This window comes from Homarus americanus, unplaced genomic scaffold, assembly GCF_018991925.1.
Source record: "Homarus americanus isolate GMGI-L3 unplaced genomic scaffold, GMGI_Hamer_2.0 scaffold23939, whole genome shotgun sequence".
In the NCBI taxonomy this organism is placed as follows: Eukaryota; Metazoa; Arthropoda; class Malacostraca; order Decapoda; family Nephropidae; genus Homarus; species Homarus americanus.
The window spans coordinates 316,895-335,000 of NW_024755797.1; the positions used below are offsets into that span (position 1 = coordinate 316,895).

Below are 18,106 nucleotides of genomic sequence, written 5' to 3' on the forward strand. Positions count from 1 at the left end.
GGGAGGGGGAAAGGGGGAATGAGGGAGAGAAATTATATCTGTTGGGTTTAATTACGAAAATAGTTGTGACTTAATCTTTCCTACACTATACGCTCTTGCTAGAGAGAGAGAGAGATTGATAACTGTAAAGATTAAGAGTAAGACAGTAGAGGGGATAGGAGAGACAGAGGGGAAGAGGAGAAAAGCAAGATAGAGAAAGAGATTAAGATAAAGAGATAAAGATAGATAGCAGGAAGGAATGATAAATAATTAAAGAAAGAGGGAGAAAAAACAGGGAGTATAGATTGGGATAATATTGGAAAGAGAGACACACATACACACACACACACACACACACACACACACACACACACACACACACACACACACTCCTCGCCTCCCTCCCTCGTCCGCAAATGAGACAACTAATGAAAGATACAATCGCATTTTATTTCTCCGTCTTGATAGCTCACACAATGGCTCCCGGATACGAGCTAAAAAAAACACGCAGTCGGCTTCCAGTTGATTGTGAGGTGAAGTGGAATGTTTATTTACAGTGGAAGTTGCTTATATGTGTGTGTGTGTGGGTGTGTGTGTGTGTGTGTGTGTATGTATTTGTGCGCATGTGTGTGTCAATATTTATTTCCAGTAAAAGTGCCTCTATGTGTATCAATCACTCTGTATGTATATGTCCGTGTATTATAGTGCGTTTGTTTGTGTGTGTGTGTGTATGTGTGTATTAGCATGCATGGACGTATAACACATTATAAATATCATACGGACTACAAACAGACTCCCAGTTGTATGGATTAATTCTAAATGTTTGTCATCTCTTATCGTTGTGAATATATATTTGTACTCTCAACCATTACCTCTATCTTCACCTGTACCTGTAGTTGTATCAGTATATTTAATTAATACCAATACCTGCCTCGACCCCTATTTCAATTTTTATATTATTAACCATATCTGTACTTAATTCTCCACCTGGAACTACAACATAATTTCTGATTTAAAAAACAAAACAAAACACAATAAATACGAGAATAAAAACAACGATGAAAAATTTATAAAAGTTTTGATTTTTTTTAATATTACGTAGACACAGGTTGCTGCCTCTCCCTGTGTGTCGGTAGGTCATAGAAGATGTAAAGCCCGGTGATGGACATAGAGAGAGGCTCACTGTAAATCGTCGGCTCTGAAAGTCTTTATTTATTTATTTTTTTCACACACACACACACACACACACACACACACACACACACACACACACACACACACACACACACACTACACACACACACGCACACACACACACACACACACACTACAAACAAACTCGCACACACACAAAACACACATAAATATTTGCACATATACTGTACGGTCACACACACACCCATGCACGAATACTTTACATAAAAGCAACATAAACTAGCTTTCGGCTGCTCAAATTCGCCTTCCATCCACACCCAAAACCACTACAAAGCTCTCTCTCTCACTTACATGCAAATTCATAAGGATTTTTGGATTCCGGAACTGGCGCCTTGCTAAAGCCCTGTAAACATTTAGATTTTTGTGTGTGTGTGTTAAGTGAGCCAATATATTGAAGATTATTGTGAAATTCCACATGAATCAGTTTAATAAAAAAAAAACATTCACACGTTTTCAGATTCATGTTGAAAGGAACTGACATCCTCTCTAGGTTGAAGAATAAATGTTTCAACTTAAGGTAAAATTCACTTAAATCGTTTCTCATAATACCATAGAAGAAAAACGTCATAAAATTACATCCAGGCTCAAATCCGTTTTGAAAATCTATTCTGTAATCCAGTGAAATCCTCTCCAAAATACGAGCAACGATTTAAATCTGGCCTTAAAATCCACTTAAATTATATCCAAAATACGACGAACGTTTTAAATCCTTTCTTAAATAAATCTAAAGTTTTAAATTCACTCCAAGTCATTCCAAGAAACAAGTAAATAATCTGAGAGTTTTCAATCCACACTGTAATCCACTGAAATCCATTTTAAAACAAAAACTATAACAAAAAGCTACAACGCAACATCATAATATTTTTTTAAATCCACTTATCAGGATTGACCACAACCCGATTTAATTGTTTGCGTCATCCTTTAATCCCTCTTTAAATAGATGAAATCGTCAGATATCGTTTAAAAATAACACCTTCCTATTTCCCTTGTTCCTCCCCCATCACCTATTCCCCCGTCTTCTCTCCATCCATTTTTTTTCCTATACTCCCCTCCCCTTTCCCTTTTTCCCATACATTCTATCCCGTTCCTCATCTTCCCCCTACCCTTTTCCCTATCCCACACCACTCCCCTTCTCCCTATCCTTCTTTCTCCTCCCCCTCCTCTTCCATATTTTCCTTTTCCCACACTCCCTTCCTTTTCCCCTTCTCCTCTCATCCTCTTTTGAAAATCTTTACACAACTCCAAGAAAGACTTTACAAATTCCTAAACTGTACTTTTTTCCACCACTGAAGTAAAGTTTTTCCATTCTTTATTTATTTATTTATTTTATTGTATTTTAATCGTTTCCTTCCCTTCAAAAATTGCTCCAAGAGAGTCAAGTTGAACGTTTCAAAATATCTCTTGGTAAATCCCTTTCATCCGTCGCTCGATCTTTTTAATTAAATCCCGCCTGAGTCTCGCTGCAAACTGGTTAGACAATATAGATTTACTCCCGAGTCCTGGGATATTGGCTTTTAGATTCATTCCGTAAATGCAGTGTGTTATTATGCCTCCGGGTGTTTTGCTCATGGGTGCTAGATGTGGATTTCGTCTGCATTTATTCCTAAGAGGATATATTTTGAAATAAGAGAATGAAAACCTAAAATACAGCCTGAAACCATGAAATACAATCTGTAACCCTAAAGTACAGCCTGGACCATGAAATACAACTTGTAGACCTAAAACACAGCCTGAAAGTCTGAAATACAACCTGGAAACCGAAAATAGAAACTGTAACCCTAAAATATAGCCTAAAGCCATGAAATACAACTTGTAAAACTAAAATACAGCCTAAAACCCTAAAATACAGCCTGAACTAATGTTACACAGTCTGAAATCCTAAAATACAGCGTGAAACCCAAAAATACAGACTGAAACCCTAAAGTACAACTTGTAAACCTAAATACAGCCTGAAACCCTAAAATACAACCTAAAGCCATGAAATACAACTTGTAAAATTAAAACACAGCCTAAAACCCTAAAATACAGCCTGAACCATAAAATACAGACTGAAACTTTTAAATACAACTTGTAAACCTAAAATACAGACGGAAACCCTAATTCTCAACCTGAAACCATGAAATGCAGCCTGAACACCTGACGTATGCTTTTAATTAACGCTGAAACAAATCTACACTTTGAATTTACAAACCTTTTTTTTAGCACACAGTAGCGCTTTGAGTTGATTGTGACATATGTATTAATGTCCACTGAAAATCTGACATTGGTTTCATCTTTTTTTATGAGCCGTAGTCTGTTTATTCTGACACCATAATACGCTTTAAAATATATTCTAAAATACAGTTATCATGTTATGAACCTCAGTATGTTTTTTTTTATGATACTACATTATTAAGGTCTAAAATTTATTCTGAAAGTCCATTATTACACTCTAGAATTACACCATTTTTTTTATATTATTCTTTCTGTAAATACCAATCGTACGCGTAGAATTTACTCTCAGGCCCAGGCATTTTGGGGGGAGAATTTATTCTATACTCACGGAATTTACTTAAAATCACAGTCACGTGCATTAAATTTCATCAGAAAACTTAATATTGCGTTTTATAAATTCACTTTAGAGTCAGGCCGTGTCCGAGGAACTTAGCACAGCTCACGTGTATAATCCGACCGACTTAGGTAAACACTGGTATTTCCCTGTAAGACCTCGGGTTTTAGTTATTTTCACGCTCCTATGTAAGAAATGACGTTATGCTTGAAATTCCGACGTTCTTCTGTAAATTCTGATGTTCGTCTATAAATTCTGACGTTCTTCCATAAATATCTGTCATTATTCTGTAAACTCTGGTGTTCTTCTGTAAATTTTGATGTTTTATAAATTCTGACGTTCTTCCAGAAATATATGTCATTAGTCTCTAAATTCTGACGTCCTTCTATAAATTCTAATGTTCCTGTAGGAATTATGACGCTTCCCGGTAAATTCTGATATCCTGTAAATACTGACGTTCCCTGTAAATGCCATCCTTCCCTTGTAAAATTTTGACGACTATTTATAAATTCTCAACTTAAACCCAAATTCTCAGTATTAGTAATAAATTTTGGCGGTTGGTCGAGTAACATAGTATTTTATCGACGCCTAGTGTGAATCATCGGGCGTTTAGTTTTAAATTATCGGCATTCGGTATAAATTATCGGCACTCGGTATAAATTATCGGTAGGTGAGCTTTGGCCGATCCCCTAGACTCGTGTTTCAAGTTTATTCATTATATCACCTTTTAAAAACTCGTGTTGATCGTGAAAGAAAGTGACCCTCAAAGAAAGTAACCCAGAGAGAAAGTAGCTCCAAGAATGGCTGTTCCAGATAAGGAAAGTGGTTCAGAGAGAGAGAGAGAGAGAGAGAGAGAGAGAGAGAGAGAGAGAGAGAGAGAGAGAGAGAGAGAGAGATATATAAACCATTAACATAAGCTATACTTGTACATGAAACTAATTACACGTCTTTCCCCCAATGGATAAACATCATATAATAAGCGTAGTGGAATGTTATTGTGTACAAGATGGTTCAATATAAAAACCTGGACCCGCAAGGTACATCACCCACACCAGCATTACACACTGACACGCGAACCTTGACCTTTGCGGCGTCTCGGTGGCAAGGTGTTCGGAGTCATATCAGGTCATGCTATTATTGGAACCAGGTTTTTATCAACACTATCTATAATCGAGGCCAAGTTATATACGGGATAAATTTTGGGTGTGTTATGTGTGTGTGTGTGTGTGTGTTAAATGAGTGTGTGTTAAGGGTGTTAAGTGAGTGTGTTAAGTGTTGTGTGTGTTTGTGGACTTGACTTATAACACAGATGAAATATTCTAAACATCTCACACTACTTAAAAAAACACACCAACACTTACAAGATAACAAAGACACTTACAACGCACTTATAATTCCTTAAAAAAAACTACACTAAATAAAATAATAAAATACATTTATATCACTTACAAAAAAAAATTACTTAAAACAACAAACAAGTTACTTCGAATTCCCACAATATCTTTAATAAATACTTCACGTCAACCCTCGTATCTAAGTAATGATCAGTTATAATGTACCGTATTGATAGAGAGAGATTCATGTGATCTTACGCTAAATAAATCATCAATTATGTGCGTCTTACAAATAATAAAATCTAGGCCTAACTAAATTAATTAAGGATGTTCTTATTTTTTTATTTAGTTTTACGACGTATGTTTATTTAGTTCTGTAGATGAGAATATACACCAAGGTAAGATGTACTTGTTTTTGTATATGGTAATATTATCAGCCAATCACAAAATATGAAAGTTAATATTGATTTTATAATTAATTAAAACCCTTCAATAACTATAGTATTTAAACAGGTGGTTTTAGTTCAGTAAATACAATATGCATCAATAACTCTAAATTAAGTGGAATACTCAAAAAAAATTCCTCGAACTTTAAAAAAAAAAATACCTATCCTCAACAACTCATGGCGCACTGTAAGAGGATAAAGAGATTTACCTTCAAATAACATAATTAACACTTAAATAAAAATTCCAATAAGGGCTATAATTCCAAAAAAACTCAATATTTTTCGTTGCTACCTATTACCCCCGGCAAGGAGAGCTGTTGTTTACTCTTTTAATTATGGCTGTCTCGTCCTTCACTTAAAAACAACTACCAGCCAAATTTTAATTAGATTATCAAATTTATGTAATATGGACAAGTAAATTATGTTGATTCTTAAAGTCTGTTTCAGATTGGTTTTATTTTTTACGACTCTCGTGTGTGTGTGTGTGTGTGTGTGTGTGTGTGTGTGTGTGTCTGTGTGTGTGTCTGTGTGTGTGTGCGCAAGATAAGGGAGGACTTAATTTAAATTTTATTGTTGCAAGTTAACACCAATTAATTCAACTTGAACCAACTTTACAAACCTCTCTCTCTCTCTCTCTCTCTCTCTCTCTCTCTCTCTCTCTCTCTCTCCATCGTCTCCTAGCGGGGTGAAGGAATCTAATCCTTTTGATCCCTCAGAATCGTTGTCTAACCAATTTACAGAATTCCTCTATTTTTGCAGACCGAAACAGTTGGGTCGGTTTTGTAAGCGTTTTCCATTTTTACTCTGAAAATCCACAAAGTCGTATTTTAATGTGTGTGTAAACCAGCGCCCCCCTCCACCAGCATCACCAGTTTAAACCACCACATAAACCATTATTCCCTCGAGATAAGACGAGATAAGACGCGAGACCAATGTTTTGTTTACTCACACGTGATGTTTTAACCAGATGTAGACGATAATACAACAGTGTTTTATTTGGGGAACGTACGGTAAATTAATGTTCTCTCTCATTATCATCCGGTATAGGCAAGAAAATCCGTATTCTATATCCTAATCATCCGGTAAAGGTAAGAGAATCCGCCGTTCGACCTTAATAGGACACAGAACCAACCTGAAACACAGATAAATGACGCTATATCACGGGCGAACATCCTCAGCGAACACATTATTGGAATTCAACTCGTCTTTCCAGCCAATATCACCGAACCATGAGAAGGAATAGAAGGAGGAGGAGGAGGAGGGCGATAAGATGAAGATGTGAAGAAGGGTGAGGCGAGACAGTACGTGGTTAAGGAGCATTGGCCTACGCGTGGAAAGATATGTGAGTGAAGGAAGGAGAGCCCAGTTGCTAACTCCACATACTTCACCCCAGGGGACATGTTCCGGTGGCAAGAGTTAACTCTAGACGACCTTCACCCGACTGGGGTTGCCAGAGAGCTTCAATCTGTCCAAGTCTGCCTTACGTTTATCCCCAGTACGGTTTATCCTGGGGTTTACTCCTGAAGTCTTTACCCTTTCTGGGGCTAACCTACAAGGCAGTGGTTGGTAGGCGTCAGGGCGTGTCCACACGTACGCCGTACCTCTGGGGCCCACTGCTGCTCCGAGATCCCCTGACTGGTCTAGCAAGGCGTCGCAAGACACCAAGTATCCGGGGGCTGCTGAACCCGAAGGCAGGAGGCACAGCAGGAGTCTTGATGGTGGAGGGGCTGTGTACTGGCAGGACAAGTCTTACGCACCGGCTTCCCTTTTCACCACAAAGGCTAGCCAGCGGCGGCAGTTGAAAATGACAAGTTGCATGTAATCAAACACCAAAACCCTGACATCAGGCTACTGCACTAGACGCATCACACCATCCTCTGGGAAACCCACCTAACCCCCCCCCCAACACACACACACACACACACTGCTGCCCCACAAGAGCAGGATAAACTTCTTTCAGCAGAAAAAGTCAACACAGAGACGAGGCAGCAAAACTACCACAAGAGCTCCAAGATACGTGGCAAGTGAAAGCGTACACAGGATCAAACGCAGCAGAGGAGCGCGAGAGGTGCAAATATTACCATCCTTCTGAATCACGAACCAAATATGATGACGAAGCCTTCAAATATCTTTTTTCACAAACCACACACCAAAACTTTATGCCACGACGACTAAAGTTGTGGCGTGATGCTCGTGTCAAGGCGGACTTGTGTGAGTGTGTGTGTGCTTTTGTGTAAACGTGTACGCGTATGTGTGTATATACAGTAGGAAAAGCACCTAATATCGGACCCTAAAATAAGGCAAATTATTTAACAAGTATTACTGATGAATACAACATAACATTAAAAGATTCAACTAGTTTATATAAACACTCACACACATATACAAGTTTATAAACCTTGCATTCATATGAACCAACAACACTGGCTCAACCTTCGTGTTCCAGCATCAGCCAGAAACAGCACCTAACCCACTTTTCATCCTTCCTGTCGTCAGTAAATAGTGAGTGGCAGTAAACACACTCTACATCTACGTCATCCTGTGCCTCGCTGTCGCCGTCTGAGTCCTCTCGTCTCTTTTTGTGCTCGGTCTCTTTTCACTTGCTCTTGCCGCCTCGGGACGTCTGGGTTGGTTTTCTCCACTCCACCTGAGATGACGGACACCATTTATCATGCCAGACTCTTGGAGGTCATTCTTGAAGGGTGAACCAGTCGTGAGGGGCACTGAACCTTGGCAGTAACTGACTGGATATTTGAGCAGGACGACGAAGGGATGACTGACACGTGATGAGGTCATGTTATTGGATACGTTGAGACTAATGGCCAGCCCATTTATTGGACACACACACACACACACACACACACACACACACACACACACACACACGTCAGTGAAGTTGCCAAATCCTCCAGTTTCTGTCTCCACCTCCCCCGCCGACTCAAGTCCCTGGGAATTCCTGCCCCCGAGGTCCTCAGTGTTTACCCAACATTCATACTTCCCAAGCTCTCCTATGCCTCCTTTACCTGGTCTCCCTCCCTAAATGCCACCTAGAAAAAGTGCAAAAGAGGGCATGCAAGATTATTCTCTCCCCTTCCTACTCAACATATCAAGAAGCGCTCAACACACTGACCCTCTCGGCTCTCACTGACCATCACCACGACCTCATCTGCAAATTTGGTGAGAAGCTCCTGCACCATCCTCGACACCGGCTCCTACTACCACCTGAGATCCCTCGCCCGACACTTGCTGTTCGACACCACAACCGCATCCAGCCCATACGAGTACGAACTTGCAATCAACCAGTGTATTCACTCCCAGTCAATCTTACTTTTTGTTCTGTCACTATGTTGAAAGGCCCTGTAGTTTGAGCTTCTCCCCGCCTAGTTATTATATATCATATTTGTATCACTTATGTAACTTGTATATTATTTGTAAATCAAGAGACCCATTCCCCATTTATGTAACTGTATATTTTCAGCCTTCCGGCTGTCATGCTCTTTCAATAAACCGTTAGTTATTATTATTACACACTTACATACACACACAAACACTATGTAAGTACATATAAGAAACACAGACACAGACTTCGATTTATAAAGGTTTTTAATAAGCTTCTTTCACTTGCTTGAAGTAAACTGAAACAAGTGTAGCACGTGACTCAGAAAGTTCCTGAGGCTCGTGCCATAAAGAAGAAAGTCAAGAGAGCACTCAGCTACGGTTGGCACCTTGCAATGGTACATTTATGGTAAGTTACACCAGACCAACATTCGCCCACATTCTCTTATCAGTGGCGGTCTTTTATAGTAATAACATATAAGCTATACCATAAAAACGGTGCCTGCACGAGCATTTAGCAGTGCCTGGCGTTCCCTCCACCTCGCAGTTGCACCTGTATGGATAATTTGCTAAAAGAAACAGAGCGTGGGAGACACGCCAGGCCTCCTCCGCCAGGATCAACACTGCAGTTCTCCAGCAAGAATAAGACCTGTCACAGCAGCGTGTAGCGTCGCCCTCAGCGTGGGAGACACGCCAGCCCTCCTTCACGAGAGTCAACAATGATGTTGTGTTATCAGCTGGAGTAGGACCCAGCAGCGTCACTGACAGACAATCACACACAAGACCTCCACAAAGGTCAACATTTCTACTGTTTCCTCAGCAACAATATGTCCCATCAGTTTTGCCTGTAGCGTGAGAGATACTGTGGTCCTTCCCCACGAGTCACTCACTGTATTGATGATTCATGACGTGCACACACACACACACACACACACGTAACAACTCAACAAATCACCTGCACAGAAAAATAATAACGATACAAATACAAATACAGATATTACAAAACGATAGCACTATACAGAGACTACAGTGCTACATTAAGCTACATAATTTCAAAACAGAAAAAAAAAATGCATCGGCACAAATCTACTTAACTCACATTACACTGATATATAAACTGTAAAAATAAAATGTAAACACAGGTAATATGGATAAATAAAAAAAATAGTTCCCAAACATACGTAAACCGATTAAGATTTGTCTTTATTCTTTTCTATTTTTTCTTTTTCTTTTTTTTGCGGTGAATTATAAGAAAGAAGCGACGGTGAAGAAGGATAAAAAAAAATAAAAATAAAAAATCCTGAGCCACTTACGAAAGAAACGCAATCTCCAGAATCGCATCAAAAGTTTTCTGACATGAATAGCTGGCGTAAATAAAGGTTGGGGGGTACTTGTGTGAGTGCTCAAGGCGGTTGGAGCTTCTACTTGAGACCTGGTTTAGAGATCCTCGTGTGGCTAGAAGAGTCTCACGCCCCTCGCTAATGACTGCCAAGGGGCCCAGGTTTAGTACTAGTGCTGATACTGGTTCTTCAAAGTGTCCAAAATTAACCAACTCTGACCGCGGGAAATCGTAATGAGACGAAATGTATGAAATGTGATAGAGATAAATTATTGACATCTGAGTTTGTGTGTCTTTCATATCCAAAATGATTAATGATAGAATGTGGTGGATTTTTTTTTTTTTTTTTTTTTTGTAATGCAGATGACCTATTGGAAAAATGATTATAAATGATTTTTTGTTATTTGGCTATTTATATTAACCAACAAATTGATAAGAAAAGTTCATCAAAGTTTCAATTTTATAAGAAAAGTTCATCAGTTTCAGGTATTTATGATATCCAAAAACCTCACTGAAGAAATTGCCAAACCAGATAAATATATCAAATAGGGAAATGATTTAACTATCTATACAAATCAAGATTCACAAATAAGATAGAAAATATAAAGTTTATTTTGTTATCCACGTAATCCATATCGCTACAGACAGGTTAAGAACAGAACCATGTTTTATTCTAACTATTTATATCACGTAAATCCTTCCGTTAAAAGATATTCGGCGGAAAAATACAAACGACACAGCAACAACAAACTTTTATTCAGAAAGGAATATTTACCAAACAGGTCAGTAAAATAACATCTTACTTACCTCGCCAACAAGAGAAGTTCACCAACGAGGGAACTTGAGCCTCTCGATATACAAACACACGAGACAAGACTCTCGAACGAGTAGAGGGACTCGTAAGTTATCTTGTCACCTTAACACAAGACTTACAAAGGCACTTAACTGATTCACTCACTAAGGTTACTACACACTAATGAACTCTTAAACCTTGTCGTCTAAATGTTTTTTTTTTTTTACTGGAAACGTCAGAACTCACAGAAAAAATATCAACCAGACTTACATCATAATTCTACCGGAACTGGATGCCTTCTCTTATTCCAGGCCATGGAGAATAGTTCACATATGAGCCTTTGACAAAACAGAACCGGGGCGGGAGGTGGAACAAGAAAGAAGAAGACATCTTTAAAGGTACTCGTGTGATGTCTTGGCCACACACATTAGCATATTGGCAGTAAAAAAAGTGTAAGGAAACCATCAACACCTCGACCAGGTTTTGGAGAGCAGTGGTAACAGTGATACTCGCTCGGTACTACGAAGAACGCTACTCAATACGCCACAAGTCATCGCCAGCTGTTGCGGACGTTACTAAACCTGTGTAAATAACGCAATATTCCATGTTGTTTGGAGGTTAATTGACATCAAAAGCACCGGTCTCTCTCTCTCTCTCTCTCTCTCTCTCTCTCTCTCTCTCTCTCTCTCTCTCTCTCTCTCTCTCTCCTGTAACTCCACAAACTTACAGGTAACTTACAGGTAAACTCCCTTCCCTTACAAGTTAAGTCCTACCCAACACTCTTAATCTTACAAGCTAATCCTACTCACAAGTCTGTTTACCTTTAGCCTGCTCAACCTGTTCCCACTCTATATTAATACTAAACCTAACCTATCCAATCTATTCTTCACTTTCTTTACCTATTCTAACTTACCTATCTCACTTCCCCCTATTCTGCCTCCCTCTTCATCATCATCATTCACTCTATCTCTATGCTTCTGTCATTCTATTCTACTTTTTTCTTATATGTACTCCACTCCTTTACTATCTTCTCTAATCCTTTTTCTTTATTCCTATCTGTGTATTTTTTATTCTTGCCTCCCTCTTCACCAATAGTCCGCTTCACTAACAAATTCTTTCTGTTCGTTTCCCTTTTTTTTCTTTTTTTTCACACTTCTCTTTTCGTTTCTCTTCCCTTTTCCGAATTTTTCTTCTTTTCCCATCTCCCGACTTCTCTCCTTCTCTCTTTCCTTCTCTTGATTTTCTCTTCGTTTCAATCCACTTCCACCATTTTCCCAACATATCTCCGTTTTTTTTCTCCTTCTCTTCCTTCTTCGCACTTCTCCTCCCCCATCTCCACACATCTCTCCCTTTCTCTTTCTCTCATTCCCTTGTTTTCGTACACCCTCTGTGTTTACAAGTCGACAATACTACCCCTCCCCCACAAAAAAATCAGTTAGGCCAAGGATCTCTTTGTCTGAGAAATTTGATTTAATTAAGGAATTACTATCAGAGGGAATTGGCTGAATACGCGGCAATCCAGCTTTGAAAACAGATTACCCCAGCTCTCTTTGTTCCCTGTGTTGAGAGAGAGAGAGAGAGAGAGAGAGAGAGAGAGGAAGTATGTGTTAAATCCCTTATGTTGAATGTGTTGCTTGCTGCTTTAATGCCTCTAGAAGTGTGATGTGTGTGTGTGTGTTATTGGTGAGTTCAGGTGTAGGTACTGTTAATACGCCGTGATGTTGTTATGGTAATGACTTTACCTGTACGTGTACTGAAGGCTATGTTTCGAGTCGTACCTTTCATTCTTTCTCTCTCTCTTCTTTTTTCCTTGTTCCCTATCCTCTTCTGTGTCTTCCTCCTACATTCCCTGATTCCCCTTATTCTACCTCCCTGTTCCATCTTATGTCACACATTCTTCCCTTCCTGTTCCATTTTGTCTCCCTTCCCTCCCCAGCAGCCACACCTTGTTCCACTTATTCTCTCACCACCTCTTCTCTATCCAGTCTCCCCCATCCTCCCCCTCCCTCCACCATCCAGTCTCCCCGATCCTCACCTTCCCTACCCCATCCTCACCTTCCCTACCCCATCCTCACCTTCCCTACCCTATCCTCCCCCTCCCTACACCATCCTACGCAAAAACGAAGGCACAGGAGAACAAGTAATGGTACAACTTCACAGACACCAGACATCAATAGCGCCACATTCGTCACTGGATCTCGCTCAGTCTCTAACAAAGCCAAGACATATTTTGAGAATCCGTCTTCACAACGCCTCCAGAACACATAATAGTAGCTGAGGTGCAACGTCTGGAAGCAGGTGGATTTTTTTTTTTTTTTTTTGGGGGTGGGTGGTTTGGGGTGAAGTACTGGGGTAGGTGGTGGGGTGGGGTACTGGGGTGGGGTGGTGTAGGTGGGGTGGTGTAGATGGGGTGGGGTACTGGGGTATATATTCATGTGCTACAACAAGGAAGGTCTTAAAGCAAGTCCACTAAGATGGTTCAAACACGAGGTGACATTCATTATAATCAGGAGAGGTTTGAATCTCGGGTTTAACATAAGTGTTAATTACTCTTCTCTGCAAGTCATTATTTATGTTTATTTTAATTAATTCTTTGTATGAGTGTTAGACAGTCCTTACCTGTTCAATAATTTTTTTTTTTTTTTGGGGGGGTCGAGGCCCAAGTTCAGTGATTGGTAACACTTCTCACTTCTTTATCAAGCATACGTTTCCTGTTCTTGTCATTGCCCTTCTAGAGTGACAAACTAAGCAACACCTTTTTGAGGTTTCCACCCGAGATGACTGTAATGTGTGGTCTAGAACTATTTATTTAAGTTATCCCTGAATAACTTCTCTAATTCTCGTTTGTTTAGTGAAATGATGACAGACAAGTACATATTATGGGAAGATTTGTGAGTTTTAGTAAATGGGATAAAGAAATGTTATGTTTAAATCAGACAGTATGACGAAGATGCTTAAGAAACAGTCGACGTCTTGGTTAACTTCCCTTCCTCCTCCTCCCCTACACCTCATCTCTGTCTCTCTCTCTCCCCATACACCTTCCTCTCTCTCCTCCCTCTACACCTCCTGCCCCCTACACCTTCCTCTCTCTCTCTCCCCCAACACCTCCCTCCCTCTCCCCCCACACCTTCCTCTCCCCACTCATCTACCCTCCCTAATTCCCGGTTGCCTCTCTTCCCCTCTATTTTTGTCCCCATTATTTACCCCTTTTCTCCCTATTCCCCTCACTGTTTAAGCCTCTCTGCTCCTACGTCGACCTCCCTCCCCCTCCCCTCGTTTACCCCTCCCTCACCTCGTATCTCGACCCTTTCCTCCCCACCTCATCAGCTAAATAATTTAGTTACATCGACCACAGTCCCTCACCGTACCTTCAGCACCTAACCTCTGGGATCACAGAATTAGTCCCTGTTACAGTGAGACCATGACCAGGTGTCTGACCATTGTTTAACCTCTGACCTTTTGACCTTCTTTGACATTATTTACTTCCTGATCTCCTCTGATAAGATGATTTACTATTTTTGTTAAGTATCTAGTCTATAACATGGTGATCTACTCCTATTTATTGCTATTTATCGTCATTTACTATTCAACCTCTCCAAATTCTTATTCCTTTATCTCTGTAGCTTCTGTGTGTGTGTGTGTGTGTGTGTGTGTGTGTGTGTGTGTGTGTTGTGTGTGTGTGTGTGTGTGTGTGTGTGTGTGTGTGTGTGTGTGTGTGTTGTGTATGTGTGTGTTGTGTATGTGTGTGTTGTGTGTGTGTGTGTGTTGTGTATGTGTGTGTGTGTGTGTGTGTGTGTGTGTGTGTGTGTGTGTGTGTGTGTGTGTGTGTGTGTGTGTTGTGTGTGTGTGTGTGTGTGGAAGCTGCCCTGAACACCGACCTGACTTACTGATTTCTTATACATGTTTGATACCCGACAGTATGACTGTTGACCTTTACTCTTCCTCCACCTTTAGTTTTCTCACTAACTTGGCCTCGTCATCTTAACTTATCAATTGTTTCGCGTCTGACGCCTCGCCCCACCAAGAGTTTAATGTTTTATGGACCTGTGTCTTTTTGTTCAATGTTACCTCCACGATTTTTTCCCAAACAACGATATTGGTTTCTAAATGTCCATAAATTATACTGTATATTTGTCCCAATAACTGGTTAGGTTAGGTTAGGTTAGGTTAGATAAAACCGAATATAAATGACTAAAACGGGGAAGAAATGCAGGCGTCGACATAGCACCAAGCCTCAACTACATGTGTTCTCTCAGGATAGAGTGCACTATAGTCTCTCTCTCCCTCTCTCTCTCTCTCTCTCTCTCTCTCTCTCTCTCTCTCCACTAAGATAATCTTGTCAGGGTGTGAAGGACGAGAGTAATTGAGAAAGTTTCTGAATATTTTCGTACCAGAAAAAGTGATGTTTTTCTTTCGCGCGCGCGCTGTGTGTGTGTGTGTGTGTGTGTGTGTGTGCGCGCGTGTGTGTGTGTGTGTGTGTGTGTGTGTGTACCATTATTATCAATGTCGTTAAGGCTATTATCTATTACTTTCATTATAATTATTATTATTATTATTATTATTATTATTATTATTATTTTTATTATCGTTATCATATCATTATCATTAGTATCAATATTGTTATCACCGACCTACAAATATCACGTTGTGTGTAAAATAAACCAATAGGTATTAATAACTCAGTATGGCTGCCTACCAGGAGAGAAACTTTCCTCCAGCCTCGACTTGTATAACATTTTATCCTTCTCAAGTTCGCAGTCTCTTCACCTTTGTTACTCTCGCAGTAAACTCAGCCAATCCTGTGAATTTTTACCTCTTACGACAATGTCCAACAACGGTCGATTCTTTAAGCTTTATTTACTCGAGAAATATGAGGAGTTTTTCTTATTTCCTTCCCAAACTCACATTAACCAAGGGAGTTGTTTACAAAGACAGGAGGAGGCACGAGAGAAGCTGACTAAATCCCAGGTCTACGTCCTCAAGTTTGTCTGCTGAGAGTTTTTACCCATAACTGATAATGTTAGAACGTAATACAGCTAGTTCTCTAATACAAGACACGGAGAGCTGAAGAATGCCACTGACAAGAATACAACTAAGTAAATATTTCTCTATTAATCTTAAGGGTTGTTCTTAAGAAACTTTGAGAATTAAGAAAGTATTTTATGATTGTAGACAGTGCAGTTTGTAGGAGTTATTTCACCGTGTTTTTCCTCTTCTTTTAATTATTCATATTCATTATTTATTTTCTCGTTTTGTTTCCATTCCTGTGCGTTCTCTAAGGGTATTGCTAAGTGCTTAAGAAAATGTGGAATTCTCGTTGTTTTAATGGCAACTGGTGTGTGTTTGTGGGAGGGGGGGGATGGTGGTGGGATGTGGGGTGATGGGAAAGGGGGTGGTACGAGAGGGGGTGATGGGGAAGAGGTGATGGGGTTAGGGTAGTTGGAAGAGGATAGTGGAGGACTGTCGACTAAACCATTGCTACATAATGTGTGTTAATGGACATGGGAGGTTTCGTTAATTCCTGTTTTTATTATTTTTTTTTCACTTCCCTTCTTACTCTCTCTTTCTAAAGCTCTTACGCATCGACTTCATTTGCACTCATAGTCTCAACATTACCCTCCATTCCTTCCTTTATCGCTCCCTTTGTCCTTTCCTCCCTTTCTCGGCCCCTTTCTCCTTGCTTCCCTTCCTCTCTCCCTCATTTTTTCTTCTTCCTTTGGTTCTAATTCTGATGTCCAATATCACCCTCCCTCCTTAATTTCCTTCCTTCTATTTCTCTCTCACTCTCCTTCCTTCCTTATCACCCCCCTCACCTCCCCCTTTAATATCGTTCTTTCCTCACTTCCTTCTTCTCTCCTCCCCTCTCTCTCCTTATCTCCTTTGTTTATCAGCACCCATCTCTCTTTCCTTCTTTTTTCCTTCCATCCCTCCTTCCCTTCTCTAGCTACCCCTCGTGTCCAACACCTCCTTCCCTACTAATTTGCTTCTATCTGTTAGAAGGAATATTAGTGAGCACGTTGGTGAGAGTGGCTGAAAAAGTTGCTGGGAGAGTGGCTGAGAAAGTTGCTGGGAGTGGCTGAGAAATTGGCTGAGGTGGAGAAAATGGCTGGGACAGTGGCTGAGAAATTGACTACGAAAGTGGCTGGGAGAGTGGTTGAGAAAGTGACTGGGAGAGTGGCTGTGAGAGTAACCCTGAGAGATGCTAAGAGCGACCTTGAGAGTTGCTATGAGTGGCCCTGAGAGTTGTTATGAGTGGCCCTGTGAGTGGCCCTTTGAGTTGCTATGAGAGTGGCCCTTAGAATTGCTGTGAGAGTGACCCTGAGAATTGCTGTGAGAGTGGCCCTGAGAGTTGCTGTGAGAGTGGCTGGGAAAGTATTGGCAAATCTCACTTCAACAGGAGAGTGTCGCGCGCTCTCAGTCTGTCCCTAACATCTTGACCAGGAAGCTGAGAAGGAGGAGGAGGAGGAGGAGAAGAAGGAATGGGAGGAGTAGAAGGAGGAGGATTAGGGGATAGATGGATGAGAATGGAAAGAGGAAGAACAAGACGGGGAAATGATTGAAGGAGAGGAGGAAAAAGAAGAAAAGGAAGGTGAAGGAGAAAGAAGTAGGATAAGTAGGAAGAGGAAGGTAAGGGAAAAAGAACAAAAGAATAATACGAAGACGAATAGGAATGGATGAAGTGAAAATGAAAAAGTAGAGAGAGAAAAGAGGTGAAGTAGTGAAATGAAGAAGGAAGGAAGGAACGAAAGATAAGGAAGAAAGGGAAAGTGATGGGGAATAGGAGAAAAAACGGGGTAGAGAGACATCTTGTCACACTACACCTTACATCCATCTACACCCCCCCCCCTCTCTTCCTCCTCCTCGACAGCCTGAAAGAGGTCAGAAGAGAAGAGGAAGGAGAGGAAGAGGTAACTAGCAGACACTAGATAAACAGATAACTTTGAGAATCCATCGTAATTTACCTTTACAACAATGACGATCTGGTACCCCCAACTAACTACCTCCTGAGATAAGCTTAACTCCCATGTTTGGAAGCAATGTGGACTGAGCAATATTTCAAGTTGTATATCCCGCCATTAAGAAGAAATCTCTCTTATTTGGCAACACAATAGACAG

General features: G+C 40.4%; 1 pseudogene; it reads left to right on the top strand.

The window, feature by feature from the left end:
* Nucleotides 1–18,106, top strand: part of LOC121856664 — a 144,867-nt pseudogene that overhangs the window by 72,279 nt on the left and 54,482 nt on the right.